Raw genomic sequence first — 17,335 nt, 5'->3', positions numbered from 1 at the left:
CACATAGTTACGGTTTAGTACCACTTATGATCCTCAGATAGATGGACAGTCTGAGAGGACGATTCAGATACTGGAGGACATGTTGCGAGCCTATGTGCAAGACATTGGGGGATCTTGGAGTAAGTATCTCCCTTTGATTGAGTTCTCGTACAACAACAGTTATCAGGCGACTATCGGAGTGGCTCCGTATGAGATGTTATATGAGAGGAAGTGTAGATCACCTATTCATTGGGATGAGACGGGTGAGAGGAGGTACTTAGGTCATGAGATGGTTCAGAGGACCAATGAGGCGATTGAGAAGATTAGAGCTCGAATGCTCGGCACCCAGAGTCACCAAAAGAGTTACTCAGACTTGAGACGCAGAAGCGTAGAGTTTCAGGTCGGTGACCATGTGTTTCTTAGGGTTTCACCTTTGAGGGGAGTGAAACGGTTTGGTGTTCGGGGCAAGATGAGCCCTAGGTTTGTTGGCCCCTTCGAGGTTCTAGAACGCGTTGGAGAGGTAGCTTACAGATTGGAATTGCCTCTAGCCTTATTAGGGGTTCATAATATTTTTCATGTATCCATTCTCCGGAAGTATGTATCAGATTCAACGCACGTTTTGAGTTATGAGAATTTGGAGCTGGACCAAGATTTGTCTTATGAGGAGAAGCCGGTTCAGGTTCTTGAACGGAAGGATAAAGTCTTGCGGAGCAAGACCAACGCCTTGGTGAAAGGGCTGTGGAGGAACAATAAGATTGAGAAGGCGACGTGGGAACTTTGGTCAGAAATGCGGGAGCGGTATCCTAAGTTGTTCAGGTAATTTCGGGGACAAAATTTCTGTAAGGGGGGGATAGTTGTAACGACCCAAATTTGCTTATAAGGCTTAGGGCCTTGATTAGCGTGCCTGGATGGAAATAAGTGAATTATTGCTATAATAGGTGAATTTATGTGAATACGTGATTAGAGATGTATGTTTAGTTGAATTAAATATGCATGTGGGCCCCGTTTGGATATTAGGGGCATGTTTGTAATTTTAGCCCATTGAGGGCATAAATGTGCTAAATACGATATACTTGTGATATATCTGTGTAGCACAATCCGAGACAGTCCTTGGGAGCTGTTAGCCAGAAAGTGACAACGGGGTTGAGAATCTGACTCGGGGCGAGTCGAGGGGTATTTCGGGTATCAGATGTTTTATGGGGTTATCGGGTTATGGAAATAAATATTTGGAGATATATTTGAGGTTAGAACGTTAGGAGGGAGTATTGGGGAAAATTTACCATCTTGCCCTCGGGGACGTTTTTGGAACCTCGAGCCTTTAGGTAACCTTAGAGACTAAGTTAAATAAAACAAAAACCAAGAGAAGCCTTTAGAAAAAAGAGAAGCCTTTAGAAAAAAGAAGAAGCTTGGGGAACCTTGGTGAATTTAAGCAAAGACTAAAGGATTTCAACTGGGATTTTGGGAGCTAGAGGCTTGGAGCTTGGAGAATTGGTTTAGGGATTCACTTCTGCTTAAGGTAAGCTTTTAATATGGTTGAGTTGTGTTGATTTGCAGCTGGTTTTCTGCTGAAATATTAGAGTTTTGCATGTGTGTTGGGTGAAGGATCACTCTTGAGAATTGATTAGGTTTTGCGCTAGTTCTTTGTTAGGTTTTGTTACTGAAAACATGGTAGAGATTATGTGATTAATGGTTTGGATTGATTGGTTGATTTTGGGATAAATTGGATGGGTTTTCGTTTCATCAATGGAGGATTTTTCTGGGTTCGAAGGGTCGGGCCGCAACATTGTTCTTGCTGAGCCGCAGCCCTCTGAAGCACATTGGTGGCCAGGAAGGAGGGCGGGACGCGGCGCGCCTGCCCTGTTTTGGGGTTGCTCTCAGGTTTGGGTGTAGGCCGCGGCATCGCCTCATGGGGACGCGACTCTTAGTGTAATTTTGGGCTTTAAAATGTGTTTAGGCTTTGGAACTCAAAGGTTAAGACTCAGGATGGATTTTATCACCCGGATTGATAGAATTTAAGGTCTTGAAAATTAGAATTATGGCTTGAAGTTATTTATTGGATTAGAACTTTATGGATGAATATTGTTAATGCGTTGTGGCTAGGATTTCAGTGAGGCTCGGACTAGGGGAATGTGCTCAGGACATCGTTGCTTGGAAGGCTTGGGACACAGGTAAGAAAACTGTTGTACTCGTAGAGCTTGTGTGCAGGGCACGACCCGATATGATTGTGTTTCAGGGCGTAGCCCTTTGATTGAGTTTATTCATGTTAGGTATTTGCTTTATTATTCTAGGTGTGCATATGTGTGATTGAACGGCGAGGGCCGGGAACGGTGAAGGCCGAGATCGGCAAGGCCGGGAACGGCAAGGGGCCAGGAATGGAATTAAGCACGTGGAGTGTAAGGCCGAGTGTGGCAAGGGGCCGGGAGTAGAATTTAGCACGCAGAGTGTGAGTTGCCAGGGCGAGATCCTAAAGGATACCTGTGATATCCTCACGGTGTGGACCGCGAACCCAGGGCCTGGTAAGGCACCTGGGACGGCATGGCGATATGTGGTTAGCCTGATGATGGTTTATTTATATGATAAGTGTTTGATATGAATATTTTATCTGATTGTGAGGGTTTTCTTGCTGGGCTTCAGCTCACAGGTGCTCTGTGGTACAGGTAAGGGCAAGGGGAAAGTCGACCAACCATGAGTATGGAGAGCGTGAAGCTGCGCGTACATGTTTGGCCTGCCTGGCTGCCACGACCAGGGGTAGTTTTGGGAGATGATTGTACTAAACTTTAATTTTGTTGCTTAACCTACTCCGATTATGTTTTTGAGTTGTAAATATATCTAAACAGTATTTTGGGATCCCAAATGTTTAAACGTTTTATGATTTTCAGTAAATGGAATTATTTTCAAAGCTTATGACTCTGTTTATGGTTTATTTACACTTTTTTCTTAAAACCTCGATTAATGAGTGAAGTGCACATTTTAAACTCACTTAGTAACGGCTCTAAGGAAGTAGGGCATTACAGGATCGCTCCTTTCGGGTCACATCCGTTGATACCAAACCAAATGCAGATTTGGCCGATCTACAAAGCTCACTAATATACTCTGTCACTGTCACACTCTAAACCAAGTTCATAAAATCATCAGTCCTAGCAACTCAAAGTACATCACCGTAGTGCCTCTTGTTGAACCATTGTCTGAGTTTCCTTCCAACTCACCATGATAATATTCTGAGTCTAGTATATTACTTCGTACCACGTTCGGGCATCCTCCTGCACACGTACATGGCACAAGCCACTCCATCATTGCCTTTCACTCCTATATAGCTGAAGACGGGGCTAACCATGCTCGTCCATTGTTCAATTCTAAACGGGTCCAAACCTCCCTCAGAGATTGGAGGTTAACACTTCTAAAGTCTTTCATATAGTAATCCCCATATATTTCCACCATTAGGTTAAGTCGTAACTGGCGCCATTGTTGCCAACCCTCACAAGGCAGCATTCCCTGACGGAACCCACTCTCTCAATCACCCAATCTCTTCCTCTCGCCTTTACAATTCTGTCTGTATGACAGCAAACACCTGCCACCAATCCCAGGGCCGACGGATGATTCTGGCCTCAACTCCCATCATCCACACTGCCTGATCCAATTGAATGCCTCGGATACAAAACTTCCAAATCTATCTGAAGCCAAAAACCTGGCCTACCAGCTCTGATTCTCTCATACAAAGATAAACCATAGCAAGGCCAATCAACACAATACAATATAATACACATACTACAATACAAAACAGTAATGCTCTAGCATAAATGATCAAACCTCATTCCCACAAAACACATACATATCCATCATGCTCCCAATTCTAGCAGATAAAGCAACTCACATAAGAAATTAAACAATTATTGTATTTAATACCAACCCTGAGTCGAGCTTGTCTCTGGCAGCGAGTGTACATGTTCGGTCAATCTCCAGGAACCATACACCTAGGCACACTCTGATACCAAGTTGTAACGCCCTACTTCGTTAGAGTCGTTACCAAGTGATTTGTAAATGTGCCATTAGTTCGCTAATCGAGGTTTTAGGTAAAAAAAATGTGTTTGGATAAAAATAAAGACTCATTTAATAAACGTTAAGTACAAAGAGGTGTTCTTTCATTGAAATTCATAAAAATATTAAATTGGGATCCCAAAACACTGTTTTGAAATACATTTACAATCCAAAAGTATAGTATAGTAGAACTAAGTGAAAAAACTGAACGTCTACCATGTGTTCCTTAAAATAACCCCAGTTGTGGTTGCCAGGTAGGCGAAACATGTACACACCACTCCACGCCCTCCATTTCATGGTTGTTCGACCCAATTTCCTTGCTCTTACTTGCACCACAGACCACCCGTGAGTCGAGGCCCAGCAAGAGAATTTCAAGCAACAACATACAATAACAATATATCTTCACAAAACATACTTAATCTGAGTGACAAACAGATACCAAATCCTATTAGAATGCACAACGACACAGTAGTAGAATAGCTCAAAAGCACAATGGCATAACAACCTAATATTACAGTCATGCAATAACACATCAGTACCATAACACGGCAATACAATAACTCAATCCAATAAGTTAGCATGTTAACAAAATAATACAACATTATATTAACACAACAACTCAATACTACAATAGTGGCCTTCGCTGATCGGGGTGCGTTACTAGGCAGTAAGTCCGCGGTCTGAGCCGAACAGTTATGCACAACACCCTTCAGGGTCTCGCCCTGGCGGCCAGCAATCAACATGCTTAACGCCGATCCCGGCCCCTTTCCATTTCCGACTCTTGCCGCTCCCGGCTCTTGCCGCTCCCAGCTCTTGCCGCTCCCGGCTTTTGCCTCTCCCGGCTCTTGCCGCTCCCAGTGCTTGCCCCTTCCGGTTCTTGCTCGTCCTTTCTCTTGCTGCTCCCGGGTCTTACCAATCAGTCATAATCACATGTATGACATAACAAACATAAACAATACAGATAGTACAAACCACCATATATCTCTACGCATATAAACAAGTCTCTTACCTTAAATCCAAGTGCTAACTATCAGGCAAGCAAACACGACCTCCGAGAACGATCCTCTCCCGAGTCCAAGCGGTAACCTAGTCACAAACTACAAGTAACATTCTCGTTACTACTCGATTTTATAATTAATCCCCAAAACAAATCCTATGCTCTCGGGTCCTCCCGTTCCCCATACGAGGTGGTGAAATCGTCCCCCGAGCCCTATGGGTCTAAGCCCTACAAAATAAAATTCAAGGCCCTAAAAATGGCATAGCGCCGCGGCACAGCCTTACAGGCGCGATACCCCCCAGTAGGGAGGAATTCGACCCTAAGTTGCCTTCAATGCCACTCCAAGCTTCAGTCCTCAAGTTCCCACACTTAAGTTCCTCGAAACTTTATCCCAAAACCCAAATTAAGAAATCAAAAGTCCAAACTCTCAAGAACATCAAGCAATACACAAAACCAGAAAAATAAAACTCTTACCTCTTCTTGGATTTTGAATTTCCTAAGGCTTGGTAGCTGTTAATCCTCCTCTTGAATCTATTCCCAATTGCTCAAACCACCAATATCCTTAAGCGCGTTCTTGCCCTTTTCCCTCTAGAACTAATGAGAAGATAAGTGAATATGATGGAGAGAGTATTTGAATGTGTATGATTTTTCCTTCAGCCAAGACTTATCTAACTAATGCCCAAAGACAACTCTACCCCTCCCTCTAACTCACTCTTCTATACTAAATCTCAACGGTAACCTAGTCCTTTTACCCTTTTGCAAAAATGCCACCTTTAAATTATTATTTTAGTAACAACACCAATTCCCAGGTTACAAATAGTTACCAATCTCACAACCAAACACCAATTTCGTGAGTCTCTGCTAACACCGCTGGACAGGATCTCCTCAGGCCGAAAACACCGCACAAAGCATAAAATTACACCCTCAATAGTTTCAAATTACAAAAGTGCCCCTAATAGCCAAACGGGGCCCACATGCATATTTAATTAACCTAAACATGCATTTCTAATTTCTAATCACATAATCATTAATTTCACATATTACATAATTAAATCAATTATTGCCCTCCCGACACGCTAACCAAGGCCCTAAGCCTTATTAGCAAAATTTGGAACGCTACAAAAACATTGTTCATGCGACATAGATATATTAACTAAGTTTCTAGACAATCCAAGAATGAAATAAACATTATTCAAAAAATTAAATTTTTCCCAATATATAAACCGACTGTTCCTAATGCTCTTGCTAGCACGGGCGCTCCACTTTCAACTCACAAAGTCATCTTGCTATCAGTGAGCTCCTTTGAAGACTCCAGTATTTGCAAAGATGAATAAACAAGGTTAGTGGCTCCTAAATCTAAAATCCAGGATGACATATCGTCTTCTACTATGTAAGATAAAAGGACAAGTAAATCAAATTTACCATCATTTTCTTCTTAAGTTCAGTGAGATACTTATCAAATTCAAACACTTGTCTTTAACCTACAAGGATTATGTTAGTTCAGGTACGAGAGGACATTTCTCACATAATCCATTTTTACATTCTCAAAAACATAGAACAAGTCCTATGTTCATCATCCAAAGAGAACCAGTATCATCATTCAATTTTTAGTAGTTGAATTAAGTTACAATATTGATTTCATTTGTACACATTTTACTAAAAATAAATAAAAAGATACAAAATTCATTATAATTTAAAATGAATATCAATAATTTTTGGAAAGTAAACATGATGTGTGAATGCAACAATTAAAAAACATAAACTTAGAATTTAATATTCCACGATAAAACTTCCCCATAATTAAAGTGTCGCCTTAGTGTCGGTCAAGTTAATTTCACGTAGTCTATAAGACACTCTTATCTTTATTATTTAAAACTCAAAATAACTCATATTTTATCTTTTTAAAATAAAGTACTACTTTTTTGGTCAAGATACAATTATCCACTATAAAAGCTTAATTGTATATTTGTTAGTGTAACCCATTATTTCAGAATTTATGACATAACTTAGAGAGTGCCACCTTAGGATCGGTCAAACTTAAAATACATCACTATTTCCTATTTTCGTAAGAAGTCAACCTATATATTAATATGACTAGAAACGTTGCTTAGGGGGACAGAAATAAAGCCGCCTCGAGGCCCTAATCATATTTCATGGTGTTGTACTAACAATGGAGACCATAGTTCACATTGAGATTTCAACCTTCTCCCACTCACTATTTTGAAATGTATGTGTTTATTAAACTAATAAATTAATTACTAGTTCATTTATAACCCTATGAAGTCAATTAATTATAAAAGAACATTTTTCTATAATTAAAGTGATCTAAAATAATTACTCGTTACATTCATCAAACTTTACTAAAACACTTTTTAAATAAAGGTGGCTGTCCTAAAGGGCCCGTATTAATTATTTCCTATATTATGGTGTGATTTACCAAGTTTTAACTAATTTAAGACTTAGTAGTTTACATGCAATTGGTTTTGTTGTCCGTGTTTTGACCATTTGACATGTGGCAATTGAGTGTAATTAGAGACAGGCCATGGAGTCCTCGGGATGCGAGTTCGTTCACACATTCCGAATTCGGCCGAGACGATAGTGCCGCCATGTGAGGTTACGTCACGAGGCCCTCTCTCAGGCGAGAATGTCTCCTGTTGAGACCACGTTCTAAGCGGACCTCTGAGGCGTGGGTAATCGCGTGAGCTTGTGACCCGAGGTCTTTCCATGGGTAGAAGATGTCTCCAAGTGATGTTTCACTCCGAGGGGCCCTTCTAACTTAGCTTTTCCCTAGGTTAGGATTCCGGTCCTTGGACCCAGGAGTATCGCCAGGTATCGATCTATTGTGGGTGTGGGTTTCGAGAGGATCATTTGACAACTTTTGGTGATCCTCGATTATTGGTGTCAAGTTCATTCACTCAACAATTGACATTTCCCACAACGCCACTTGACACAGGAAAACGTGCATGGAATTCTGCACTGGGCCCCACAAAATCCACGTGGGCCATAGCCTTTATTGTAACACAACCCTTTGTATATTAAGTTAACATTTATACCCTAATATTATTGGGAGATGATAAGCATTGATGATAGAGCCTCTATAAATAAGGCTGGGATATTTCCTTGTAAGGAGTTGGATTTTTAGACAGAGAGAGAGCCTTGTACCCAGAGCAATATAAAATTTGTTTGAGAAAACTCCATTGGAGCTTGCCCTAACAAGCTTCTAATCTCCTTAATGCCAGAGACTCATGGACTAAGGCTCTTTTATAGCCTGAATGACATCAAAATTGTTGTGTTCTTATTTGTTCTGTTCTTTTATCTCTCATCTTTAGGTTGATGGCAAAAAAGGTAGTACAATTCACATATACATATAGGACAATCATATATAATCATGTTTCTACAAACAAGATGCATGATTAATTAAAACTATGTGGGGTTACATGTATGGCATATAATGTACTAATGCATGATCATGTTATCAACCAAACATCAATTAATATTTATTTAAACAAATAAATTAAATAAAAATAAATAAATGATGAACTGAGTAGCTATTGGGTATTTCTAAATTTACAACCCTTGAAAAAATAGAAATTAAATTTATAAAGTGGGCTTCAATCAATTACAAAACTCTAATATACTTCTCCTTCTGTTAGGCCCATCTTCATAATCTTTAGGAATTTATTAGGCCCATTAATTAATTAGAAACTCATTTTGTAATTAATTTATTTAGTTAAAACTAATTTTTAATCAAATAACCTTTTATTATGTTTTTAGATTAGGTGAATTTAAATAATTAAAAGAATCAAATTAAAATAACTATTTGAACTTAAGAACATGAAAATCTTAACCAACTGAAAGATATTTTATTTTTATTAAAATAAAATAAGATAATTAATTTTTCAAATTCAAAAAATTTAAAAAATCAATTAAATACAAGATAATTAGCAAAATTGTAGGGATTTTGTTGAGCACCTAACTTGGTGCTCAAGCTAGGGTCGGCAGCAGCCAGGGTGAGGCTGTTGGCGCTTCAAGTCCTGAGGCGCAACATCGGGGCGCTAATGTTGGCGCTCACGTCACTGGGTGCTAATGCACGCAACTTATGCATGCCTTCTGCTGGATGCTTGGGCGCTGGGGCACTAATGCTGTCAATGGGGCGCTAATGCGAGGTAGGGAGCTTGGGCCGGGAGCCCTTGGTGGTGCATGGCTCTAGTCCCTTCTCTTTGTGACAAGAATTTTTAAGACAATATATCACAAATAAAATTACAAAAATTCCTATGTCCCATATGGCTTACACAAGATCTAAGAATATTAAAAATTAATTCTAAACCCAATAGTACCATATATTGAACGATTCATCATTCAACAAAACATTCATAAAATATAACCATCAATTCAATATACATATCATCATACATATAAAAAATACAAAAATCTCATACAACATTTAATGTATACATATATGTAGAACGCTCTAGTACCAATTGTTGGTATTAATTTGAAAAAAAATTAGGACACAGCGAAAGGGGTGGTGGGTTTTAAAAAAATATTAATACCGAGCCAAGATCAACATGTTCGGTTTCATGCCCTTAATAAAACAATGTTTCTCATGTAACACATTTTTATAATCAATAGAAGAAGTAGAAATCATTTTGTATATTCAATCGCATTCTTCGCTTGTTTTATCACATTTTTATTTAATTAATAACAACATTCATAAAATCCCGAACATATGGATAATTATAATTATAGTGACTAGGTCACAATGGATTATAGTTGTAATTATATATTCAAAAGAACGAGTCCTAAGATTAAATGAATGCATTGGATTTTCATTGATTTGGTAATCTACGATATGATCTACTTACACATTCGGGGTGTGATGTCTTGTCCAAGGCATTGAACAAGTAGATAAGATCGTATGTATTTGGGTACATCGGACTTGGACCGATATTGATTATTGATAGATAATTAAGTATCATTGTTAGTGAATCTAATCAACATCACAATGTTAAAAATATGTCAAGTCGATCTTACTTCTGAGTGATAATATTATGCTAATTATATTATTTAAATATTTTGATATGTTCGTTGTCAGCTTACCCTACGGTCTAACCCATATTTGCATCTTTGAGATTTAGTAGTGTACTTGAGTGAGAGTATTATTAATAGATATGAAATCTATAACTTCTGTATAAGAAGTTAAAAGATGATTTCCTTAATTGCTTTGTTCAAAAGGTTAAATAATTTAGATCTCATATACGTGATTAAGTTCACGGAAATATCATTTATAAGGAACTTAGTCGAAGTTAAGGATAAAATACTAATAAGGGGTAAAATGGTAATTTTTACCCAGCTCGTTAGTAAGTCGTCGATAGAGGATTGACTGAATGTAATGCTTGTAATAATTGATAATGTATTGTGGTTTGGAAAATATGTTATGTTAATTCAAGAGTTCAATTTCGAGTGTATAGTGGAGTCACTTGGAATTAATAAGTTGTGACATAATTTATTACTATAAATAAACTCACGGGAACTTATTTTAGCTAGGGTTCATGGATCCATGGTCCACATGCCGTCTCTAATAAAATTAGATCTAATAGTTTCAAATAACTGATTTAATTATCAATTAGTAATATCAATTTTACTTGGTCAACATAAATAAATAATGGTGAATTATTTATTGATATTAGGTGAGAATTAGATTTATGAGAAAGTTTTAGGATTTAATTGAAAATACTCAAAAGGGAGTTTTATAGACATTTCGGCAATTTAATTGATATTAATATGTTATTATTGATATTAGTAAAAAAAATTAAATAAAGGTTAAAAAAATAAATAGTTTTTTTGAACAAGTATTTAATTAATTATTATTAAAAATAAATAAATAAGGATTTGATATTGAGTAATTTTGGAAACAAAATTGAAAAATCAATATTGGTGAGCAAGTAATTGCTTCAAGTATACACTTATTTATTTAATTAAATAAAAAGGGTAACTACTGTATTTTGTATGCCCTAGAATTTTCCTATAAAAATAGCCTTAAGTGAAGTGATTTTCTTGAAGAGTCAGTCAGGTAAAGAAAACTATGTCAAATTACTCATTAGGCCGCTCCTCTCTTTCTCTCTTTATCTATATTTATGACTTTTCATGTTTTGAGACTTAGCCAACCCTTTGTTAGATCTAAATTAGAGAAAGGTTTGGAAAATTTTCGTGTTTGTTCTAGCGGTTTGAATTCCTTGTAATACCTACCATTCTACAAGGACAAAAGGGTAGGGAATTCGAAGGAAGGAGTCAATTAATCTGCTTCGTATTTGTAAGTTTTCTATATCTTTGTATTTATGTTAATTTACGAATCTGATGTTTAAATATATGCTATGTGATTCTATGTTTCTATTATGTTTGTGAAAAAATAATAGGGAGCATGCATCTAGGTTTAATTCCAAGATCGTAGAACTGGCCTCAGAGACTAGGTTTCTAGATCAAGATGTTTTGAATGTATGAATATATGTTTAAATGGTTGACTTATTATATCTATGTTTGGTTCGATGGTACATTATATGATGGTATGCATATTTGAGTTTTTATGTATTGAAATTGAAATTTTTTTGTTTATGTTTTAATGCATGTCTTTTTATGTTTATTAGTTTTAGTGTTTGATTTAAGACCTATAAAATTGATGCTTAAAAGTTTGTTTTTTTTAAAAATGCACAAAATTATTTTTAGATAAAATTGGCAAAACATTTTTGGGAAATTTGGCTTCTGCACGTGCTGTCCCCGCAACGACATTGTGTGTGGCTGCGACTAGTGGCACCTCTATTAAAAAAAATTGTGATTTTGGCTTCTGCCCGTGCTAGTGTTGCGGTGCTAGGTGCTGAAATTAAAAAAAGAAAATCAAACTTTGTTACCGATTTCAAAATTAATTTTTTAAAGTTTAATTAGTTATATGGAAGGTTTTAAATTGGTAAGATCTTTATGATAGTTATTTAATATGTAAATTAATTTTAAAAGACAATTAATTGAATTTTAGTTACTTGATTAATTATTTTGCAATTCATTTATTTTGTGATAAATGTTAAGTAAAATAAGTAATTTGCATTTTGTATATCATGCTAGGCCCATCCAATTAATAGGTGATATAAAAGTCATCCATCACTATTAAGTTATCATTTGTTATTGGGCTTTAGATATAAGTATAATTATGACCCAATTTTGTTTTGAAAATGTGAAAAAATTCAAATAAAACTTTACATAAAACGTTAGGTTTTATTTGGGCCCAATTGAAAGTACAAAGTTTAACATCCTCTTTTGCGGGTGGTTCCACTTGTGTTGGCACATTTGCATTGTATTACTAGAGTCTGCCTAATAAATTGAATAACAATTAATAAAACGAATATTCAAATTTCTGTCGTTTTGGGATTTATGTGGAAGTTAGGGAGCCTTAGTAGTGGGTAAGACATACTGAACCCAACTCTCCTACAAGTAAGCCCGAATTGTGAAGGTCGATTTACCTGAGTTGGACTTGATTATATTAGGTTAATCTTTTTAGTTTGACCTAATAATTGTTTAGAAACAAATTAATTCTAATTTTATGGATTAATTTTCAAGGGTAATTTTAGAATTAATATGAAAATTATAATAGTAGTTTATTGATTATTTTAATAATTTGGCAAACCTAAGTTAATAATTTTCCAAAGAATAAAATACTAAATGATTTAATAATAAGTTTTTTTTTAAATCTAAATTCGATCTCCACCATTGATTTAATAAGGTTAGAGTTTAGTAAGGCCTAAAGGTTCTTAGATTTCGTCTCCCTACGGAAGGTGTTCAATGGAATCTTAACATGGTTAAATTTCTTTGGATAGATGGTTATAGAAGTACCTTCTATAGGCTCATCCCTACAGTGACTATAGAAATTAAGTCTATCATAATTAAAACCGTGGGTCATACTCATAAAGTAAGAAATAATTTTTTTTTTGCTACATTGATCGAATGGATATGTAATTAATAAAAGTATAGGATGCTTTATTAATTGAGATGTTTCTCCATTTGACTTAGTGAATATTTGTGACTCTCGCCTATTGGGACACATAGGTTCATGGCTAGTTGAAATACCTAAGAAATAGAAAGATAAGTGTTTTTAGTATTTACTTACCTATGAACATTGTTCGTATGTTGTGTTGTTTCTGAAACATGCAAGAATGAGTGTTCATCGAACAATGCATTGATTTCTATTTAAATTGATAATTGTAGCACTATGGCCTCCAACCCCATTATCTCTCTTGCACCCAGTTTCCTTACGTTCACCTCAAACTATTTCCGTAAGAAGCTATACTATGGAATGACTCTGTTATTGAATGAGCTCCAGATGTATGAAGGAATAAATGGTGGAACGAGTAAAGGACCTGAGAAGAAGGTTGCCACTGCCCCGAGTGATCAGAGTGAGCCTAACCTAGCCTCGTCCTTGAAGAGAAATAAGAGAAAAGCAAGGAAAGAGAAAAAGAAGGCTAAGAAGCAAGTACTTGGAAAGGCATCAATTACTAAAAATCCATTTGAAAAGAAGGCTAAAAGACAGTGTTTTCACTGCAAGGAGGATGGGCATTGGAAGCATAATTGACCCTCAATCATGGAAATTGGAACCCAAGATAATAGTAATCTATTTGTCTTGGATGTGTGTGTTTTAGAGGATGATTCTTCTGTTTGGATAGTTGATACATGATCCACTAATCATGTGTGTACTTCTTTGCAGCTACTTAGCAACTAGAAAGTAATGGAGGAGGGCAAGGTATAGCTTAGAGTTGGACATGGCAAATTTGTGGAGGTCAAAGCGAAAGGACAAACCAGTTTAAATTTTGGAAATAAATTTAAGTTATTGGATGATGTTTATTTTATTCCAAACTTTAGTAGGAATTTAGTTTTAGTTTTTTTATTACATCAACAACGATTTGCTGTTACTTTCACAACTTGTAATATATCTATTTAATTTAATTGATGGGAATTATGTGTTGGATGTAATAGATGGGAATTATGTGTTGGATGTATGTAAAATGGCTTATATTGCGCCCTAACAAATCCCTTGCGCCTAATAATGAATTGTCTAAGGTAGCTAATCATAGTCTTGCCAATGGACAAAAGATCGCTAATGACCACATGATATACCTTTGGTATCTTCTCCTTGGTCATATTAACTATGACAGGATTAAAAGACATACAAAGGTTTGGCCTTTGAGGGAACTCACAATGGGTGACTTACCTGTCTGGAAATCTTGTCTGAAGGTAAAATGACTAAGTGTCCATTTTGTGGAAGAGGGGAAAGGGCAAAACTACCCCTAAGGCTCATTCATACTGACGTTTTTAGACCGATTAATGATCTAGAAATAGGTGGGGATGAATACTTCGTCACTTTTACTGATGATTATTCTCGATATTCATGTCTTCACCTAATGCAATGAAAATCTGAAAATTTTGACAAGTTTAAAGAATTCTTAGCAATGGCTCAAAACCAGTTAGGTAAAACTTTAAAGATCTTGAGATCTGATAGGGGTGGAGAATATTTGGATAATCAATTCCAAGATCATCTTATAGATTGTGGGATTCTATCTCAACTAACTAGCCCATAGACTCTGCAACAAAATGGTGTTGCTGAGCGTTGTTAGGTCAATGATTAGTTATTCAACTCTACCACCATCTTTCCGGGGGTATGCCATTCAGATCATTAACGACATTTTAAATGTTGTACCGTCAAAGGCTATATCCAAAATGCCTCGGTATTGGAAAAAATGTCAATATATTATCAGACATAAGGAATTGGCTCGATGCCAAATTTCAGATGAAAGATTTGGGTGAAGCTAGTTACATTGTCGATATCTAGATCATTCTGGACTAGAAGAACAAGATGTTGGCACTATCTCAAGCAGCATACATAGAAAAAGGTACTTGAATGTTTCACTATGAGGAATTCGAAGAACGGACTGTTGCCATCCTAACATGGAGTTCATCTTTCTAAGAAGCAGTCTCCATAGACTCCTCAAGAGGAAGAAGAGATGAAACATATTCCCTATGCATCTACAGTTGGAAGTATTATGCATGTTATATTGTGCACTAGACCGGACATTTGCCATGCAGTGGGAGTTGTAAGCAGGTGCTAGTCAAATCTTAATATAGAATATTGGGCAGCGGTCAAGCACATACTATAGTATCTACAAAGGACAAAGGATTATATGCTAGTCTATTCGGGTCGTTCACTAGACAAAATAGGTTACACTGATTCTGATTTTCAAATAGATGTCGATGACATGAAGTCTACTTTTTGAATGGTGTTTCCTCATTGTGGTGGAGTTGTAATTTGGAGAAGTGTTAAGCAGTCTGGCATTGAAGATTCCACCATGGAGGCTGAGTGCATAGTTGCGTCTAAGGCAGCGAAGGGAATTGTCTGGCTGAAAAGGTTCTACACGGATCTCGGTGTTATTCCAGGAATTGATAAAATGCTCATATTGTACTATGACAATAATGGGACTATAGCAAATTCGAAAGAACCTCGAAGTCACAAAACAAGAAAGCATATAGAGAGAAAATACCACATCATTTGGGAATATGTGGCCAGGGGTGACGTCAAGGTGGTGAAGATAGCGATGGAAGACATTCTAATGGATCCTTTTAACAAGACTTTGGGAGAGAGAAATTTCATGAGGCATGTATAGATAATGGGTTTGAGAAACATGTCCCATTTGTTTTAAAAAAGTATGTAGGAGTTTGTTGGGTTTTATGCCCTTAATAAAACCATATTTGTCACGTAACACGTTTTATTATCAAAAACAGAAGTAGAAATCATTTTGTTTATTAAATCACATTATTTTCCTGTTTTATTACATGTTTATTTAATAAATACAAACATTCATAAAATCCCGAACATATGGATAGTTACAATTATAATGACTAGGTCACAATGGATTGTAGTTATAATTATATGTTCAAAAGAACGAGTCCTAAGATTAAATAGTGTATCGGATTTTCATTGAGTTAGTAATCTACGTATGTTCTACTTACACATTCAGGATGTGATGTCTTGTCAAAGTCATTGACCAAGTAGATAATATCGGATGTATTTGGGTACATCAGACTAAGACCGTATTGATTATTGATAGATAAATAAGTATCCTTGTTATCGAATCTAATCAATGTCACAACATTGACCATAGGTCAACTTGATATGAATTCTGAGTGATAATATTCTACTAATTATATTATTTAAATATTTTGACTTGTTTGTTACCAGCTTACCCTACAGTTTAGCCCATACTTACATCTTGGAGATTTAGTAATGTAATTGAGTGGGAGTATTAGTCATAGTTATTAAATCTATAACTTCTGTATGAGAAGTAAAAATATTATTTCCTTAATTGCTTTGTTCAAAAGCTTAAATGATTGAGACCTCATTTTTGTGATTATGTTCATGGAAATATCATATATAAGGAATTTAGTGGGAGTTAAGGATAAAATATTGATATGGGGTAAAACAGTTTTTTGCATTCGGCTCGTTAGTAAGTCATCGATAGCGGATTGACCGACTGTAATGGTTATTACAGTTGATTGCATATTTATGGTTTGGAAAATACAATTTGTGAATTCAAGAGTTCAATTTCGAGTCTATAGTGGAGTCACGAGAAGTAAATATGTTGTGAGATAATTTATTACTATAAATAAACTCACTGGAACATATTTTAGCTTGTGTTCATGGATCCATGCTCCCCATGCCGTCTCTAGTAAAATTAGATCTAATAGTTTTTTATAATTGATTTAATTATCAATTAGTAATATCAAGTTGATTGGGTCAACATAAATAAATAATGGTGAATTATTTATTAATATAAGGTGAGAATTAGAAATAAGAAAAACTTTGAGGATTTAATTTGAAATACTCAAAAAGGGAGTTTTATAGACATCTGGGAAATTTTATATATATTTATATATATATTAACAATTTAGTTGTTGTACAAAAAAAACGAGCTAATTACTTAGCATGGGGTACAGCTGGCACACAAGCGTATGAAGAAGTCGTCTATATAGAGCATCTTGCTAACTATGAAGTGAGCAGCTTGAGTCAACTTGACAGCTTACCACAACCAAATAGTCTCCAGATCGCTTCTTCTGCCAAAAACTTAGCTCAAGATATGCATTGCCCAGATCCCGTTCGTGAAACTCTAAACGTGACTCGTGTCAGTTCAGATTACTCCTACGACACCAAGTTCAAAGGAAGTGTTTAATTTTCGGAAGCCTGGTCATGACGCACAGTGAAGAATCACAAAAGACTCGGAGATTCTTTATACA

The sequence above is a fragment of the Humulus lupulus genome, chromosome 3, assembly GCF_963169125.1.
Source record: "Humulus lupulus chromosome 3, drHumLupu1.1, whole genome shotgun sequence".
NCBI classification, from domain to species: Eukaryota; Viridiplantae; Streptophyta; class Magnoliopsida; order Rosales; family Cannabaceae; genus Humulus; species Humulus lupulus.
This window is presented reverse-complemented; position numbering follows the sequence as displayed.